Source organism: Lagopus muta, chromosome 15, assembly GCF_023343835.1.
Source record: "Lagopus muta isolate bLagMut1 chromosome 15, bLagMut1 primary, whole genome shotgun sequence".
Classification (NCBI taxonomy): Eukaryota; Metazoa; Chordata; class Aves; order Galliformes; family Phasianidae; genus Lagopus; species Lagopus muta.
The window spans coordinates 12,347,532-12,365,523 of record NC_064447.1 but is presented as its reverse complement, the minus strand read 5'-3'; the positions used below and the strand labels follow the sequence as shown (position 1 = coordinate 12,365,523).

Sequence of the window (17,992 nt, the reverse complement as noted above, 5' to 3'; positions counted from 1 at the left end):
GAGCCGGGGCAGGAGAGGTAGGGGGGGGTTGGGAAGGAAATCCAAGCAATCTGGCCATGTTAGTGCAGCTGTTGGCCTCCTGCTTTGCTCCAGATCGAGCCACGCATCCTGCATGATGGGTGAGCAGCTCAAGGTGAGCCTGGCTGGTCAGAAAAATGAGCTGCTCAATCTGTAATGAGCAGCTGCTCTCTCCACAACAACACCCTCCGCTCTGTGAGCAATTAGCAAATCGAAGCGCTCGCTTTGTGGACCTGCATTAATGCACTCCTCTATGCTGTGCGTTAAACAGCTCGTGGGTTCGGCACAGCGCAGCAACAACAGCCAGAGACACAAAATTAAAGTTTGTTTCCAAAAGCTACGGAAGCAAAATTGTGCCGCATACAGGGAATAAATCAAAACAATCTTCATTAGGAGACATCATTTTAGCCTTATGCTTTCATCAGAAAACATGATTGCCTTTACAGTCTCACTAATACAAGGCGGGTGCTTTGCTGAGGAGAAAAACAAGCAGCACTTTCACTAACTCAAATTAAACCCCGTCATTTGTATTCTTTTCCATGAAATGCCTGCAGATATACAGAGCTGCCTGTGCCTGGGTTGTGTGCACACAGCCAGCAACCCAAACCTCAGGGGGATGGGCACTAGGGGGGCTCAGTCTGGCAAAGCTGATCCAACCCTTTGCAGCGTGCCACAGCTCACCGTGTCCTTAGTGGTATTTTATATGCAACAGTTGTCTGCAAATTCAAGTCAGGTGTGATGACAGGCAAACTTAAGTATAATGTTAATTAATAGCTATTTCATATTAATTGACTTTGAAGATAAATTCTTGCCTCTCCTCTTCAACAATGTTAGCAGACAAATTTAGAAGGACATATTTGGTTCCAGTCACAGAAACATGGAATCCTGGATATTCCAACATGCCCCATCACCTTGTGCTGCCTGTCCTCCATTCATTAGCAGGGTAATTTCCCAGTAACTTTTGTATCTAACTGCTTGCAAAAGAAGATGCACGATGCAGATGGCCTTAGTGTGCAGCTGAAGAGTGATGTGATCCAAACCACGTGATCCAAGCCAGCAAATCTTATCTGGTGGCCTCAGCTGAGGGAAAAAAAGTGCATCCCCATCTCTTTCCTTTAAGTTCAGGGGATGCAGGTAATACACTGAGCATCAAAGCTGTGGCTGAAGTGCAGAAGGAAACAGCTGCAATCCCAGGGAAACACTGATCATAGCGCTCAGACTTCCATCATAAATTTAGAAACGTAGGGCTCTGTGCACCACACTTATAAATTATATGAAACAGTGGAGGAATGTCATGAGAACAGTTAGAAGAGATGTCTGGAATCAACAGTTCTCTCTCACACAGAGATAAGATTCTGATTTGTGGTGAAAACAGGGAGAAAACTTTGATTTGACAATAAATGCCACAGCCAGCTTACTTGTGGGGGTGGCAGACTGTGACAGACGTAACTCAGCCACTCGCAGTCAGACTTGGGTTTATTTCCATACTGTGATCCTGCATATTAAAACACTGTGAGAGCTGAAATGAAATTTTCATTAGTGTTCATACTGAAATCTCACCCACAGGACCCAACTTCCAGCTGTTTGCCTGTTTTTCCTTCCAAGCTATACGCCCATTTAGGTGAGGCCAGCCTTCAAGCCATCGGCCCAGCATTACTGCAGACTGGGAGCGGCACAGCACCGTTTTTGCATCTCTGTGCATCCCAAAATTACATGGGTCATTCCCAATTTAAAATGATGTTCTGGCACTTTGTAGTAGAAATGTTGTGATGTTTCACAAAACCGCATCACTTGAGATCACAGTCAGTGAGACAGACGGGTATCACACACTGCTAACTAACTGCCTCACTGCTTTACACATTCAAGACCCCCCTCACCTCCAGAGATTCATGCTCCTGGGTGCCTGGTAGTGAACTGCAGCAGCTGAGGACTGAAGGTTGCTGCTCTGCGCACGGTAAGGAAGCAGCAAACAGCAGGAGCTGCTACCTGCGTGAGAAGCGGGTTCCTAGGGATGGATTGGATGTGCAGCAGTGAAATGCCGCCCCCCAGTGAGAGACAAAAAGCAGCTGGTGAACAAAATGAAGTGTGAATAAAGCAAAGGCTCTTGGGTGCCAAACAAAAAGCGACGCTGCAAATTGAAAAATTGCTGAAGTCATGGTTATAATTACTGAAATGCAGAGAAAACGTCTGCAAGACACAAGCTCCTGTCAAACAGGCTATCAAGATTTACTGGGCAAAGAGATAATAACTAAATCTTTCTCTTGCTCTTAAGTTTCAAGGACAGACCAATCCCTCTTCCCATGTTCTGTTTTAGCAGAGTCAGTCACTTAGTAACGACAAGAATTCTTGACAGGAGCTTTATTGGAATGAAATGACACCAAATTCTCACTGGTTATGCTGTAAGAAAGGGCTGCAAGCAAAGCTATTGCAGAGCAACTCATACAAGGAAGATACAACTCCAAGCAAAATAAAAAATACCCACATTTTTATTCCTGGCAAGTCACTTGACCCAGCTCCAAATGAGCTGCATAGTTCTGCAGCAAAGATCCAGCTTTCGTTCTCCCTCTGCCTAACAATTCCTGGGAGGCCCCAAGCAAAGTATTGAACTCCGTGAAACTCCTTTCCTCCCCCTGACGACAAAGATAAACTCACTCTGCAAAGCCATCCAACGTCTTTGCCCAGGAGGTCAGCTCTGAGCACAAGGTGCCCTTAGTGACACACAACGCACTGGATAGTCTGCACCACTCCTGCAGCACAGGGGCTGAGCTGCAGGCTAAGAGCAGAGGTGGCCATACCCTCATCTCCCTCATCCTCAACGCAAAGGTGACCTTCACAACTGCAACAAAAGGCACAGCTTGGAGAAATATTCTAAACTTACTATCTACTCCACCAGCACTGCTCATGCTGTCTCCCATTGGTTAAGGACTCAGTACCAAGGCAAGCTGGGGAAGTGGCAAAACGTAGAGCCTCCTGTTCAGGAAAGGATGAGTTCGTGGAGATAAGAGCATCCCAATCCAGACAGAAACATTTGTAAGAAAGCAGGTAGGTGCAGGTTGTAGGAAAATAAGGGGCTCAGGTGCTTCCTGATCTTTCACATGACAAGAAGTGTCAGATCTGCAAAAATCTCAAAACATGAGTGACTGTTTGCTAGTTTCACTGTGAACTGCAGCAGAGGTTGAGGCAAAAACCAGCATGCAACAGCTGAGCAGCTTCTCTCCTCCTGGCTTTCCTTGCTGTTTTCATTGAACACCTTTCTAAGGCCAAGCACAGAGACCAAAAGATTAGCACAGCTCTGCTGGGAATAATACAGTCTTGCAAAAGGTCTGCCTCCCTCCATCCTAATCAAATGGTGCTGCAGCCCTCAGGGAGAGAACACTGCCAAACAAATACAGGAGTTTGAAGCTGCTTCCTCAGCAGCACAGGGCAGTCCGACTGATGGAGCTCTGCCACACCAACTGCTCCCAGCAGGAGACTCCCAGACCCTGGTGGACTCTCCAGAGGAGTTATTCCACATAATCATAGAAGGCCTGGGTTGCAAAGGAGCACAGTGCTCATCCACTTCCAACCCTCTGCTGTGTGCAGGTCGCCAACCAGCAGCCCAGGCTGCCCAGAGCCACATCCAGCCTGGCCTTGAATGCCTGCAGGGATGGGGCATCCACAGCCTCCTTGGGCAACCTGTTCCAGTGCCTCACCACCCTGTGTGAAAAACTTCCTCCTAATATCCATCCTAAACCTCCCCTGTCTCAGTTTAAAGCCATTCTCCCTTGTCCTGTCACCATCCACCCTCACACACAGCCATCCCCATTCCTGTTTATGAGCTCCCTTCAAATACTGGAAGGCCACAATGCGGTCTCCCTGCAGCCTTCTTTTCTCCAAGCTCAGCAAGCCCAGTTCCCTCCACCTTCCCTCATAGGAGAGCTGCTCCAGCTCTCTGATCTTAGTGGCCCTCCCCTGGACCGCTCCAAGAGCTCACCACTACAACATCCATTAGAGAAGATGCTGCTACTAAGACTCTCTCTGTGGGCTCAAAGCTGTTCTTACCCAAGAAAAACAACTGTATGTGCAACCACAGCAGGGAGCCCCCTTTTTTTTTTGGTGCTCCCCCAATAATGTCTTTAAGAACAGAATCCCTTATTGTTGGATGCAATGCCAAAGGTGGTTGGAGAAGGGGATAACAGTTATTTGTACGTCTGCTTGTCACTTTCTGGCAAAATTCTGACTTCAGCAACTTTCATTTATTTCTCTTTCTTACAACTGACGGAATAATAAGCAAACATTAACACACACTAAACTAAAAGAAAACTTCAGAAACCAAAAGTGCTGTCCACACAACAGCCAACATCTCTACCAAAACATGAACTCTTCTACCAACCATCCTGCAAAGTACGCTTTTCCCAGTGCCACCACCTCCCCGGATCCAGGTTCTCACTCCCTCCATCAGTTTCCTCCAGTTAGGTTTGATTGTCAGGGGAAAACAAACGACATTCAGTTGATGAAGTGTGTGAATTAGCCAACAAAAGTGTTCACTCTTATCCATTCATCAGAAAAAAAATGGTGGAATTACATCTCTACCTAAATAAACCCTTCTAATTTCAGCCGATGAGTCAGCACTGCTGTATCTCATCACTAAGAATGATTCACTGTCAGTGCACTTCTCAAAGTCAAGAATAAGAGCATTCGCTCTGTCATCTCCTAACCGCTCCGTATCACAGCGCCCGGTTTCCATACAGTGACGATGATTTATGCGATTGTATCACTTTTAATTTAAATGTATAAAAGGAGATTGTCAGACCATCAACATAACGCAGCGTTCTCTTCCCAGCGTGCTGACAACTGAACACCTGGATGATCCTCTTGCTTGTCAAGGAGAGGTGTGTACACCCAAGAGCCTCGGGGTGCCAATGCTTCTGAAGGCGCCTGGAATGGCCCGTATCATTTGAGAGAGGTATCAATACCTGGAGAGGAGCTGAAATAAGGTTTTCAGAGAAATTGGAATCCGAGCAGAAATTCAGATACGAGCGGTACAGGCAGAAAGCTTCTGCCAAGAGGGGAAGCAATGGATTGGAAGAAGAGGGCTTTGAGCACAGATTAGACCCCAGCCTGAAGGTCTGTATCTGCGTGAAACAGAGCACGGTTGTTCTCACACTTCCCCTACACCGCAGCCTCTCCAGCTGTGACAAATCTTTTAACCATCAAAACAAGGGAAGTCAACAGCTCCCCCTGACCCTAACACCCCTAAAGACCGAGGAGCAGCACCTTCCCCTAAGCTCAAGGCTTTTTAGCAGCTGGTGATGAGCGGTGTCCCTTCCCAAAAGATGCCTTTTATGACATATGTGCCATATTCCCAACAACTTCTCCCTACTGACCCACCCCATGCCCTGCCCTCAGCACCCCACACACAGAACACCCATCCCAATCTGACCACCATAAGCCAGCTGGGAACCACCACCAGGGAAGCGAAGATCCACCCTTAGAACTTCCTTCTCCTGGGTCAGTTTTAATTTAGCTTGATGTCTTGTCCTGGCTCTCTGTACTGCCGCACAGGTTGTGCAAGCTCGAATGAAGGTCAGGGAAGGGTTTAAGCAAGCAATGCCCTTGAAAGAAAGGCTTGTGAAATTACAACCAGTGTATTTTTGGCATCCAGCGGAACAGTGGGGAAAGTACCTAAATCTCAGAGGGTCTCCAACAAATTTGAAACACTCCTGGAAGTTGCTAGGAAACAACATTCACCCTCCAGACAGAATTGTGCAATGTTTGCTCTGACAGAGCAATGCTTGTGCTGCCCTTGCTTCCCCATCAGAATGTTTGTTTAGGACCTGTCTCCTCTGATACATATTTGCAGCTTCTAGTCTGAGTGTGTGGCTGGATTTTGCTTAATAAAGCAGACATTACAATTTAAACACAGCTATTATAATTAGCAGAAGCTTGCTGCTTGATTCCCCTTCTAGACAGGGTTTTCCAAACATCAGGGTAAGCTCACACAGCTGATGGGCTCCAATGGCTGCTCTGGGTGCAACCGACTCAGGGAGGAACCGAATGAGGGGGAGATGAGGAAATGAATGGAATGATTCTCTGCTTTTGTCCTGCACCTTGATTTTCATGTATTGTCTGTATGATGGGGAGACAGGTGAGTTTACTGGAGAGATTCTCCTTTTCAAAGCAGAAAGTTCATTGCACTTGGAGGCCAAGCAGGAATTTCCCTTGGGATTTCATACCTGCTCTCTGGTCAGACCCCAGAAGAAGCTGGCTCTTTCTGGTTGCCTTGCTGGGATCCCACGGCACAAAAACAAAGAGGGTTGGTGGGAGTTAAATAACAAACACACTTAAAAAAGAAAGGAAAAAGCTAGCACTGGTACCGGCTGCTAAAACAAAACAATAAAAACCCAAGTGTCCATTCCCAACACACATCTACCCACAACAGACTGCTTGTGCCCTGCAGAAGAACATCGGCGCTAACATTCCCAGGCACTGCAGCATCAATGGCCGCCAGGCTCCTTGCAGACAGGCTTCACTTCAAAAGCCCTGGCAACACTCCACACCTCAGCACGTCTCGTGGAGCCAACAGAAACCCAGCTGTGTTTATTAGTGTAGGTTTCATGCACCATCTCACCTGCCATGTGTTTGTGTCTCACCCACCGCCCTGCCTCCCTGCTTGGGATGCGCCGGTACAAATTTCCTACACCTCTCTGTGAGGTGCAGAAGATCTGTGCAAACAGTGCTCAATGAAAGGAGAAAGCAAAGCCCAAGGACCCCATGTCCTCTGCAAGGCCACAGAGGCAGCCACAATTTGCAATTATAATATTATACCTCATCATTTTTGTATTATGAGCTGAACGGGGTTTAGAAGCAAAATTTACCTGAAGTCGTTTGACAGGGATACCAGTACTACTAACAGACAGTCCTTCCATTAAAAAGGTTAAAAAAATCTTCCAAGATAAAAAACTGGAAGGCAAAAAAATGTGTAAAATACATTCTCACCACCCTCAGATAACATCAGCATCCCTGCAGAATGCGGTCATGCTCCTCTGACTTCCTTAAAGAGGAGCAAAACCTTTCCACTTTCATTTGAGAATATATTCTAAATAAACAAATCCCAAAGGAATTTCAGCACAGTGTAAAAGCTGCAGCAAAAAAAAAAAAACATTAACAACAAAAAAAAGCAAATGAACTAAAAGGGTCCTCTCTTGGCACATTACTGAAAAAAGGATTCACCACACTTCTAATTAACTGCCACTGTGGCTCGAATGAATGACTTATAAACAGGCAGCAAATTCAAAGCAAACACTTGAAGGCTACAGCAAGTTTTGGGGTTGTTTTCTTGTTATTGCTTAATCATTTGTTAGTAAGGTGGAGGCCAACAACACAGGACAAATGTGGTGAAGGAAGGAGGGATGAAAAGAAACGATGTTCAAGTGTATGAAGAGCACAAACAAGTTTGTGAATGCGGTTTTCCCTGCATGCCCTCAATCCTAAGAGGGCTTTTGTGTCATCATTAAATTCTTATCTGAAAACTGAAGCTCTTGTGGGCCATCTTGGATCAACTTTGAGTCTTCTCTGCATAATGGGACCGATGTACTGTTAAGTGCTCTCATTACAGTGCAGCGCTGGAAGTGCTCTTGCTGGTCTGTGGGGAGGGCCATCCAAAACGGGAGCGCAGTCAAAGCCACCAAGGCTAAGTTACAAATCACATCATCAATTACACTACCCATAGCAGTGAACAGCAACACAAGCCATTCCCAGAGAGAATCAGGTTTCTGAAAAGCATTTGCAGGAAGATTTCTCATAAACTATAACTGTTCCTCAAAATAACTGGAACTTCTATTCCCTGATTCTTGTTGCCACCTGTCTCCTACCCCCTCCTTTCCCCCCACCTCGTCTGCCTGCCCATGATATTTCCAGGCTGCAGCTTTCCAGCATCCAACAAAGCTGCCAATTTAATTACCCTTTTAAAATGCTCCTCTTAATCCTGTGCTCCTTCTTGCAGAGCCTGAAGGGGACTCTCACCGAACCCAAGGGTTCTTTTCCAGGCAGCCCAGTGGGCACGCGGTGCTTTGTGCCTCCTGCAAAGCCTGTCCTGCAGGGATCTTTAACATTTCCCATTCCTTAAAAAAAGGGCTTGAAAAGGGTACCAAAGGGTAAAAAATAATGGCAATAACAAGAACAGAAAGAGCAAACAGGCCATCCTTGCACAGCATAGGTGAGATGTATATTCTGTGCTTGCCAAGCATCAGTTTAATTTACGTTGCAGAAACTTGCACTTTCCCTTCACAATAACTGTCTTGCAGGATTAACCAGTCTGAGACTGAAGTCCCTTGTTTATCTGTAAAATAGACAGAGCAAAAGGAACAGAAATGCCTATTTCCTTGTGTTGCCTCATCAACGTCTCTCAGTTTGGATCTGAAAGCATTAGCCCCTCAGGGAGCCCTGCAATTTCATCCTAAATGCGGTCCATTCAGTCCTCAGCCCTTCTGCTGAGCCTGCCAACAAAGATACCAGACAGGATATTGTTGAGATGCAATTGTTTATCTTCTCTGAGCGAAGCAAACAGCAACTCATTTCAGGAAAGCAATCCAGCAACTCACAATCACTTCTCACTCCAGCAGATGCAGACGGACAAGGCAAAAGGTGACGGTCCCATTAGAAACACTCGAGTTTCCTCACACCTGAATCTCCATCCAGCAAAGCCATGCTACAGAAACACTGAAGACCTCCATTTGGCAAGGCAAGGAGTCAGAACAGATGCTAAGATCATCTCAGCGATGAGCTCCCACCACAGAGCACATGTTCAGTGGTGGCTGGGCATTAGGCAGGGAGTGTGAGTGCACAGCTGATGCTGCAGGCAAAATTACATCAAGCAGTGGCACCAGGGTAAGGCAACAGATCTGTAAATGTGAACACACTTTTTCCCACGCTTAAATGTTCTTTCTTCTTACCCGAGCAGATAAACAGCTCTGAAGTTTTCCCTTTGCCCAAATGTGAGGAGGGCTGACCTCAGGGGGTCACCTGCTTGTTTGCCCACTGCAGGACAGCATGCACCAAACTGCTCTCAGCTTGCTCTTTGTGGAACAGGCCCTGTAGAAGCCTACAGAGGTTCTTCAAAATGTTCTTTTGTGGTAGGAGCAGCCAGATTTGTGCCATGCAGCAGCTCCACAGTGCTCATGAAGCGACCTCACCACTCTCACTTCCCCTCTGCTGTTCAGAAACAAGAGCTTTATCCAAAGAGCAAGTGGAATGCAACAGAAACCGGTATCAGCAACAATTACAATAACATCATCTGTAAAGTGTTAATAGGCTGTAGAAATCAGCTACAGCGAATTTGGCTTTTGTCTGGCCTAAATAAAAAGGTGCTCATTATCTTGAGAGGAAATGCCACTTATGAACGATAAGGTCATGCTGCACCGTGCAGATAAATGTCAGTTCTCTGTGTAGCTGTGAGCCTCATCTACTGCACTCAGAAACATACATAAACAACAAAGCAACAAAATGCCCTTAGAATTAGCCTGGGATGCTATGTTATTTTAAGAGTATAAAGCAAGTCATCTGCATTTCCTTAGACATGCTTTCCTGAACAAGCACTAGGAACATCTGCCTACATACACCTATGGCTACACTGCGCTTTGTTGGTCACAAAATAAACCAAAGCCCGGTGCTTTCAAGCAAGCTTCTAACAAATAGAGAAAGAACTGAAGACCGATGGCATTTTCTATGCAATAAACATCCACAGGAATTACATACACCTGCACCTGAGGTCAGTACAGACCCCAGCAGCCTGCACCAAGCTGGATGAGCAATGCTCCTTCAAGGAAATCCCACATACAACAACAACAGCTTCCCTCTTTGCAAGAGCTCTGCGTGCTGCCACGTAGCAGCTGAGGAACAATTAAGCACACTCAGATGATCTCTGAGTAAACAGAAGAAACAAACCAAGCAGCAATTAGTGGAAATGGCAGCGGCAGAGCCCTGGAACCTCCAGGCATGTATGGTAAAGGCCTTTGGGTTCTGGAGCATCTGTCAGTAAGCCCAGTCCCAGCTCCGCATGGCACAGCATGGGCTTGGGGAAACAGTCAAAGCTCGTGGGCTCTCAAGAGATGCTCCCATGAGTTAAAACTGATACAGACACTGATCGCTTCTTTGCATAAATAAATAATGTACGGTGACAGCCTCTACACAAATAAACCTCAACAAAAATCTCTCCTTACCCAATATATTCTACTTTAAATAACCTCTACAAAATTATTACTCTTTTCTCCATTCTTAACTACTGAATCCATCACTGTTTTTTCATGCACCAATAATACAGTGTAGCACATCTTTCAGGCTTCTTGTTGCCATCCTTTAAAACTTAAAAATATTTAGGATTACCAACTCATCCAAGAAAATTGGGCTTTCAAGGGGAGAAGGAACAACCTCCCAAAAAGAAGAGGTGCTGCAAAAACTCACATTTATAAGTCTGACATTTGAAACACAAGAAAACGCAGAATGGATAAAAATCACTGCTTTAAAACACACATCGGTTCAGCTTTTAATGTGGTTTTGAATTGAACTGAAATGTGAAGGCATCACTACAGCCATTATGGCCATTTAACCAAATTGAAAATATAAATCAGCACAGTGTGCCCAATCAGTGTGCTGTGCACTTCATACCGGTATCGCTGGCACCACAGGGCACGAAGAATGCAATGCTGCTTTCCTCAGAACTTTCAGTTTGCCCTGCTGCAAAGCTTTTAGCAGAACCAAAGCATGCTTGACATTAGCACCGATTAAAACAAATAGGTAAATTGCAAAGCCTCTGAAAATAGAGAATTGCTCCTTACAGTTTGCTTGGACCACCTCTGAACAGAGGGAATCTGTATTAACAGCTCCATTTTTATTTACAGCTTGGTGAATATCACTATCAGCTGGGTTTTTTTTCACTTCTGTTCCCAGTCTTTTCCAAGACTTAGCTGGCTAGTCACAGTTAAGCAAAGCAGAAGGGAGAAAAGTGAAGACAGGCGCTCCAGCCACCTTCTTCCAAATGCTGTAATTCATGACCTCAGTATGGAACCAAACGGAAGAAAAACAAAAGCTGCAGTGCATGGAACAAAGCAGTCTGCAGGGAAAGCCAGGGAGAAGATGTGGGAGCAACTACAATGTGCAACCTGGAGAAGAAAGCACGAAAAGTGAATAATTATGTATCTTCTGGAAGAAAACAACTGCAGTCATCCTTTGCATTTAGGCACCATTCAGCTCACCGTGCTGAACCAGGCACTGAGACTAATTAGTTCCCTGAAGAAACAACCCTTCCGCTCCTGCTGATTAAGATCATAACTGGAAATAATCAATGGGCTTCAGAAAGAAAATTAAGACAGCAACTACTGTTGTTTTAATTGCTACAATAAACAAAGTTAAGAGCATTACGAAGGATCTTGAGATTCTGGCAAATTGCAAAGAGCATGGGAATGAGTTTGTGCTCTTGCTGTCTTCTCAAAGCACTGTTCATAGTACATGCTATCACTATTAGGCAATGGGAGCTCAGCAGAGCTCCAAGCCCAGGAGCTCAAAGGCAGAGATCCCTGCAGAGCCCTGCAAGCTGCTCCAATGCAGCAAGGTTTGGGCACTGCCAGCTCCAGGACAGGAAGAGCGAGGCACCCAAACAGGCCCTGCAGAGATGCCATTGCAAGAACTTGGCTATAGGTAAAAGTTGATGGTGTGTTTTCAAATAGAAAATCATTGTAAAAACATTAATCCCTGTTTGTCACAAGAGGCCATCGCTGGGAATTAAAAGGTGACGTGAAAACACTTATAAATACATATTTTAAATTTTAAATTATGCAGAGATCGTGTAGTTTTCCTGAAATGAAGCACTAGAAATCACAGAATTCAAATCCAATCATTATAAAAATCAACCTACCTGAACAAGTTCGAAACATCTCTCAAGATGCCCCAACAAGCACTGTTTCATGTCATTAATGCAAGGCAGAGGCAAGGAATAGATCAAACTGCTGTGATGTTTTGTGGACGCACAATTTTCAATTCTAATCTTTTCACCAGATGCTGCTTTCTTGCTTCTCTCAGAACTGCTTAATTTCCATGAGCTGCTACAGCTTTCATCACTGCCAAAATGCAACTAAGTAGTAGTCCTAAGAACTAGAGAACATTAAACATTAACTTCACTTTGCACTTTCTGACAAGGAAATTAATTCACCAACACAGTTCCAGTGAGGTGTGATGCAATGGTCAGAGCACCTCTGGGTCACACAGAAGAGACAATCCTGGCCTGGACATTCATCCTGCCCCTACTGAGCCAAGCACACCTGAACACAAACCCAGCCCCCAGGGTCTGCCATGGCAGCAACATGGGTGCAGCTGTGTGAGCCACACAGATAACATCAACGCTGCATGAATTCACCATGCTTTCCAGATTTGAATGGACCCACTGAAGTCAGATCTCAGGATTTAACACAGAATGCAATTCATGTGATTTCTATGAAATTGAAATAAAGTAGAAAGTCTGTAATTGTAGAATATGACCCGGGGAAGTGGTGCAAGCACACTGTCAAAGCCTTCCTTAACTTCAAGAAGCCAGCAGCTACCTGTTCCCTTAAGACACTTAATCTGGCTCCTTCCTTCTGCCCGGTGGGGAAGAGGCATTGCACCTACTGCACCCAGGCTTCACCCCAGCAGCACGCTGGCACCAGGAGGCAAGATGAACCACACTGCTTCAAAACAGCTCCCCTGTGTGCCACCTCTGCCTGCTGCCAGAGCCACCATTCCCACCCTGTGTTTTTGCTTCCTCCTCCACCTGAAGACATCTGAATGCAAAGCCTGTATCTCTGGGCACAGGCAAGCAGGCTCTCTGGTTTAAAGCATTCTAAAGCTCTCAGTGCTATAAGAAACACTCTGCCCTGTTCTATTGTGGTGAATGTGACTCATAACTTCACATCAGTTATCTTCTCTTTCCAAAACATCACTAGAAAATTGGGTAATTTTAAATCTCCTGTGAGAATTTAGACCCAGTTCACCTGCTTCTCTCATCTCCTACAGCCAGGTGCATTTGAAGGTGATACAATTCCTCAGGTCAAGCCTTGTTTGTGCTTTGTTATTCAAAACATCATCGGAAGAGTCTACAGGAGGATCTACTCACACCAAGAGCATTTTTAGGGGAGCACAGGCTGCTAGCACCTATCACAAGAGCCTCCAGAGGTGCCACTGTGATGTCCCCAGCTGGTGACAAAGGCTTTGGACACACAGAACAAAAGCAGACTGCTGTGCTCCAAGCATCCCACACAGCACCATGGTCTCACCTCAGCTGGTCTGCTTCCTGCAGCCCCTGATATGTACCACAGGCTGGAAGGGCAGATAACTTCATTAATGATTCAATTTACTCTCTACAAGTTGGTGTCAAGAATTCTCATTTCTTAAGAATGATGGCAGCCTGCTCCTCTTTAGCTATGGTCCCAAGGAACTGCTGAGTTAAAGCCATTCTTAAACTGTCAGAGCATCCACATTAAAACAAGCTGTAAAAATCCACCTTTACAACCCTGCTCTGTGCAGGATACCTATAGCACAGGCATTGCCACACACCACCTGATTTTCAGTACAGATCCAAAATGAGGAAGCATCTCCAAAAAATAAAAATAAAATTAATAATAATTGGGCTTTAACATCTAGTCCAACCAATTACAAAAGCGTTGGGTCCAAGGAGACAGGCTCTGCTGCTGTGGCACCAGCCAGTTTTAAGGGCATTCCCACAGAGCAGGGACTGTCACCTTTAACAAATCACTGCACCCCTCACGATGCGACTTCCTCATTTATGTGACGGCGCTTTGCAAGGTGCTCTCCCCAAACACAGCCGCCAGCAGATGCAAAAGGGAGAGAGGGAACTCACGGCTCCCTGACTTGACAAGGGCACTCAGGTCTGGAGGAAGATGAAATGTGTGAGAGAAGAGAGAACCAAAGATCATCTGATTCGCAGCGGTGCTGGAGGACGCAGAGCCTGAGCCACCTCTCCTCTAGAAAAGAAAAGAAAGGTGAAGGATGCAGCGGCAGCCAGGAAGGCTCAGAACTGCTGAGAGATGCCAAAGCGCCCAGGTTCCAAATGCTATTCTGACAGGGAGTTTGTTGTGTCAGAATATGATGGCCTGCACTGCTTTTCAGCAATCAGTGCTAGCTGGTGCGTGCAGCACGTGAGCATCATCTCCAGAGAGTCTCTTTTCTCCCTCCTGAATTACAGATAAGATGCTACAGTGACAGCAGAAGTCTGGGCAAGCGAAACACACACCATGCTGGAACGGCAGGAAAGCTCTAGTGACTCGGATTTGCTCCTTGTGGACATCCAAAGGGAGCAGGGCAATCTTCTCACTGCTTCTTACACTTGTCACTGAGATAAGTGGTGCAGAAAGGCTGGAAGGCAGCAGAGAGGCAGTGAAAGCAGGCAGGAGAAACCTGAACACGGAAACAAACTCCTCTGTGCATCGCACAGATAGAAGGGAATTTCTCTGTTAAGCTCCCGTCATCACAGAAACCCCTTCTGCCATGTAAAGAAGCAATTTACCTTTGAGGGAGAGAGAGAACTCAGCAGAGGGATAAAGCACAACAAGCATAAAGTGCGGATCAAAGGGAGGAAAAAAAGGAGGTAAAACAAAGTGGAAAAGCACTGAGGGGGAAGCCAGGTGAGAGACGAGGAGGAACTGTTAACTGCTCAAATAAACATTCTATTGCATCCACATAAATTCTGAGCACTTGAAGCACCGGAGTGACTGCTAAGCAACTCACTTAGCGAGGAGCAGACTTGTGGCTAACACCACAGGTACCACCAGCAGATGAGCTGCATCATCACGCTCAGATAAGGTGACAATTTTTGGTCAACAAGTTTGGAGGTCACCAGTAATACCCACAATGAAAAAAGTAATCCACAACAAAAACAACACCACAAAAAGCACAGAGCATATGGCATTTCTCGTGCTGGAACTGTCAGACTCATAATTATCTGATTAGAATACATATGGTGTTCACAGACAGTGTAAATCTCTCAATGTAAAAAATGCCAGAGACCATTGAAGGTGTCAGCGTGAGTCTTCCTTGCAAATCTCTCTTCATTAAAGTTTCATATGGAGCCAAGTGTGTTGTAATAAAATAGCTATTAATGGAGTTATATTTATGATGATTTCTCTTTTGTGCAGCTGGATTTAACTTTTCAAACACTAAACTCCACAACAGAGCTCTGTCACAAGCTGCCACACGCTCAGAGGCTTTTTGCTTTGTCACATTTATCTTGAGATTAGAGTTAATGGGAGCAATGGTTGTAAAAGTTAATCAAGATTGGCACAAAAACTGCAAATATTGCTGACTGCAAGCTGAAAATTTATGTCACGACAGGAACACAACCGCAATTCTGTTAATTTTATGTATTGATTACATGCTGACCAGAGACAAACTCATTCCCTTTTCAGTTCCAAAACACACTTTCACAAAGATGCTGAGTGACACTCCATTAACCACCCGAAATAGGCTGGCACAGCCAGCTTGCTTTTTCCAGCTTCCATTTCAGGTGGTGCTTTTCTTGGTCTCCTCCCTGCTTTACGTGTAGTGCTCCATAAAGGGCTTTCTTGAACCCTGACAGCCAGCTCAGCTCTGTGGAACAGGGCTCGTGCTGGGGCAGGCAGTCCTGGGCAGGAGACAGCAATCATTTTCAGCCCCAGAACAGACTATATGTTTGCATGCTCATGCATTAGAGATCCAGCTTGTATCATCAGTCATCAGTGAAGGGGATTTTAAAAGCTCCCCATCAGCCTGTCTTCATCCTATGGTTCTCTGCCCTATCAAGGCACAGACAGGACCAGTTCTTTGGCAGCAACACAGTGCTGCAAAGTGCAACAAAGTGAGCTGGGATGGAAGCCTCTCTCTGCATTTGAGCTCCTGGCAAGGTGCCTTTCTTCCCAGTGAGGTTGATGATGCAGACCCTGCAGTGTTCCCAGCAGCTGTCCTGCCAGTCACACAGGGCCCAACACAGCTCTGCACCACACCATCCCTGCAGTATGCACTAACAAACTGCTCACACGCAGCCCTCAGGGCCTACACACCTTTCTCTTGTTCCCTGTGTTCTTTTAAACTGCTTCCCACCTCCACTTACACATCAAGCAGAAGACTTATTAGGGAGATGAGGCTTCTGATAAGTGAGAAGCTGTTGCCTCAGCACAAATTCTTCCTATGCTCCATCTTCAGCAGAGAGCCTCCTCACTCACATGGGGCTGCTGTTGGAATGAATGGGAAAAATCTCCATTTCCAGAGTACAAAAAACTCTGGTTAGAAACATCACTTATTCCCTCTGCGGGTTGTTCAGAGGTGGGGCTGCTGGTAGCAGACTGGGGCAGCCAGCAGGAACACACACACAGACATGTCAGCTCTACGAGTATCAAAGGTTTCTCTGCTAGGGTACATGGGCAGAGATTTGGGTAAATGAAATGTTCAATAGCAAAAAAAAACCAAAACAAACCATGAAAACAACCATTTAGATGTGCCCAAGTTCCCTTCTGCTTCCCCTGCAGCATCAGAGATAGTTTAACCCATATTTCAGAAACCAACCGAAGCTCCAAGGTGCCTCATTCCTGCTGTCTCCTCTGTTTGTTTGTGAGATGAGTCACACAGGTGCCAACAATTCTAAAATGTGCAGAGCTGGGAGGTGCAGAGCATTATGTGAGAAGTTATTAATAGCTGCTTATCAACCAGATCTTTGATCTGCAGGCAGTGACTTACAGCTGCTGCTCCTGATGACGAGATGCCAGCAGGCCCTCATGGACCTCCATTTCCCTTTCCGGTTTTTGGATTTTTACTAGAACAACAAACTCCAAAATTTCAAAATTGATTGGATTTGGCAGCCAACGTTGCAGTCAGAAAGGCAAACACAAGCAAGTGAAGCATAAAATTTTACTTTACAAGGGGAATATAAGGACTTTGAATCCTGCTTCTAGCAAAGTCTTTGAAAGACTTAAAGGTTGACATCACACAAAACAAACCTCCAGAGAACACAGCTCCTTTCTGAAATTTTCCACGTAGCCCTTAATCCATATCCATGAAGATAAACTTATCATTTGTTCCCTATAAATAATTAAAGGGACGCAGGAACTGGTTCCAACACTCCTCCACACTTCCACCTGAAAAGGAAAAGGTAATCTGCTACCACCCAGTGCAGATTCGACCCATACAGCAAAACAACTCGGGACGTCTCCATCCATCAACCCAGAGCCACCGCAGGCAGCAACTCAGAGCACAGGATGAATCAGCCACCTAGCATGTCATGCCAGTGACATCTGATCCTGCTGTACAACAACGCGGATATCAAACAACCACATGGAGATGAAAACATTTAGGGAAGTTTCCTTTTCATCTGCCACTGACTGCTGGCTTCACTTGCCCAAAACTGAGAAACAGGGAGGAAGAGGACCTACAATGCAATACAGAGCTCACACCACACTGCTCTGCCTGCTAAGGCTCTGGAGGTCACTGGAGCCAGTACTCCCTGCCTTAAGCCCCTATCTATTAAAGAAGAAAAGAGTGTTTCCTGAAATGACAGGAGTGACAAGGAGATGGATGCACAGCGGGGCATTTCACTTCATTAGGAAACCCAGGAGCAGCAATTACTACAAGTTTTACTCCATTTGAATTACAGGGTCTATAAATCTGACCGCTGGTAGAATTAGACAGGAAAGGAAAACTCACATACTTACAGTTACTGTGAAATCTATGGAATAAAAATGCCAAGATTTAAGATCACAGAGATATTTCCAAATATTTCTATTCAGGACCGTTCCACTACCACCAAATACAGCAGGGAGGTAGGGAATAATTTGGCAAATGGATGTTATAATTTACCTCATTATAGCCCCGTTTCAGCCTGCAAATTTACATAAAGAGAATAATAATATAAGAATCCCTTTGAGAAACACTATCTTCAGAAAAAAAGAAAATGTTTTTCTTAGAGAAAACCCCAGTATAA

At 45.4% G+C, this 17,992-nt stretch overlaps 1 protein-coding gene across 12 annotated transcripts in view; it reads right to left on the bottom strand.

Annotated features, from left to right (window-relative positions):
- MAD1L1 (mitotic arrest deficient 1 like 1) overlaps nt 1-17,992 on the bottom strand; it is a 320,154-nt gene that overhangs the window by 174,710 nt on the left and 127,452 nt on the right. The window lies entirely within an intron of this gene.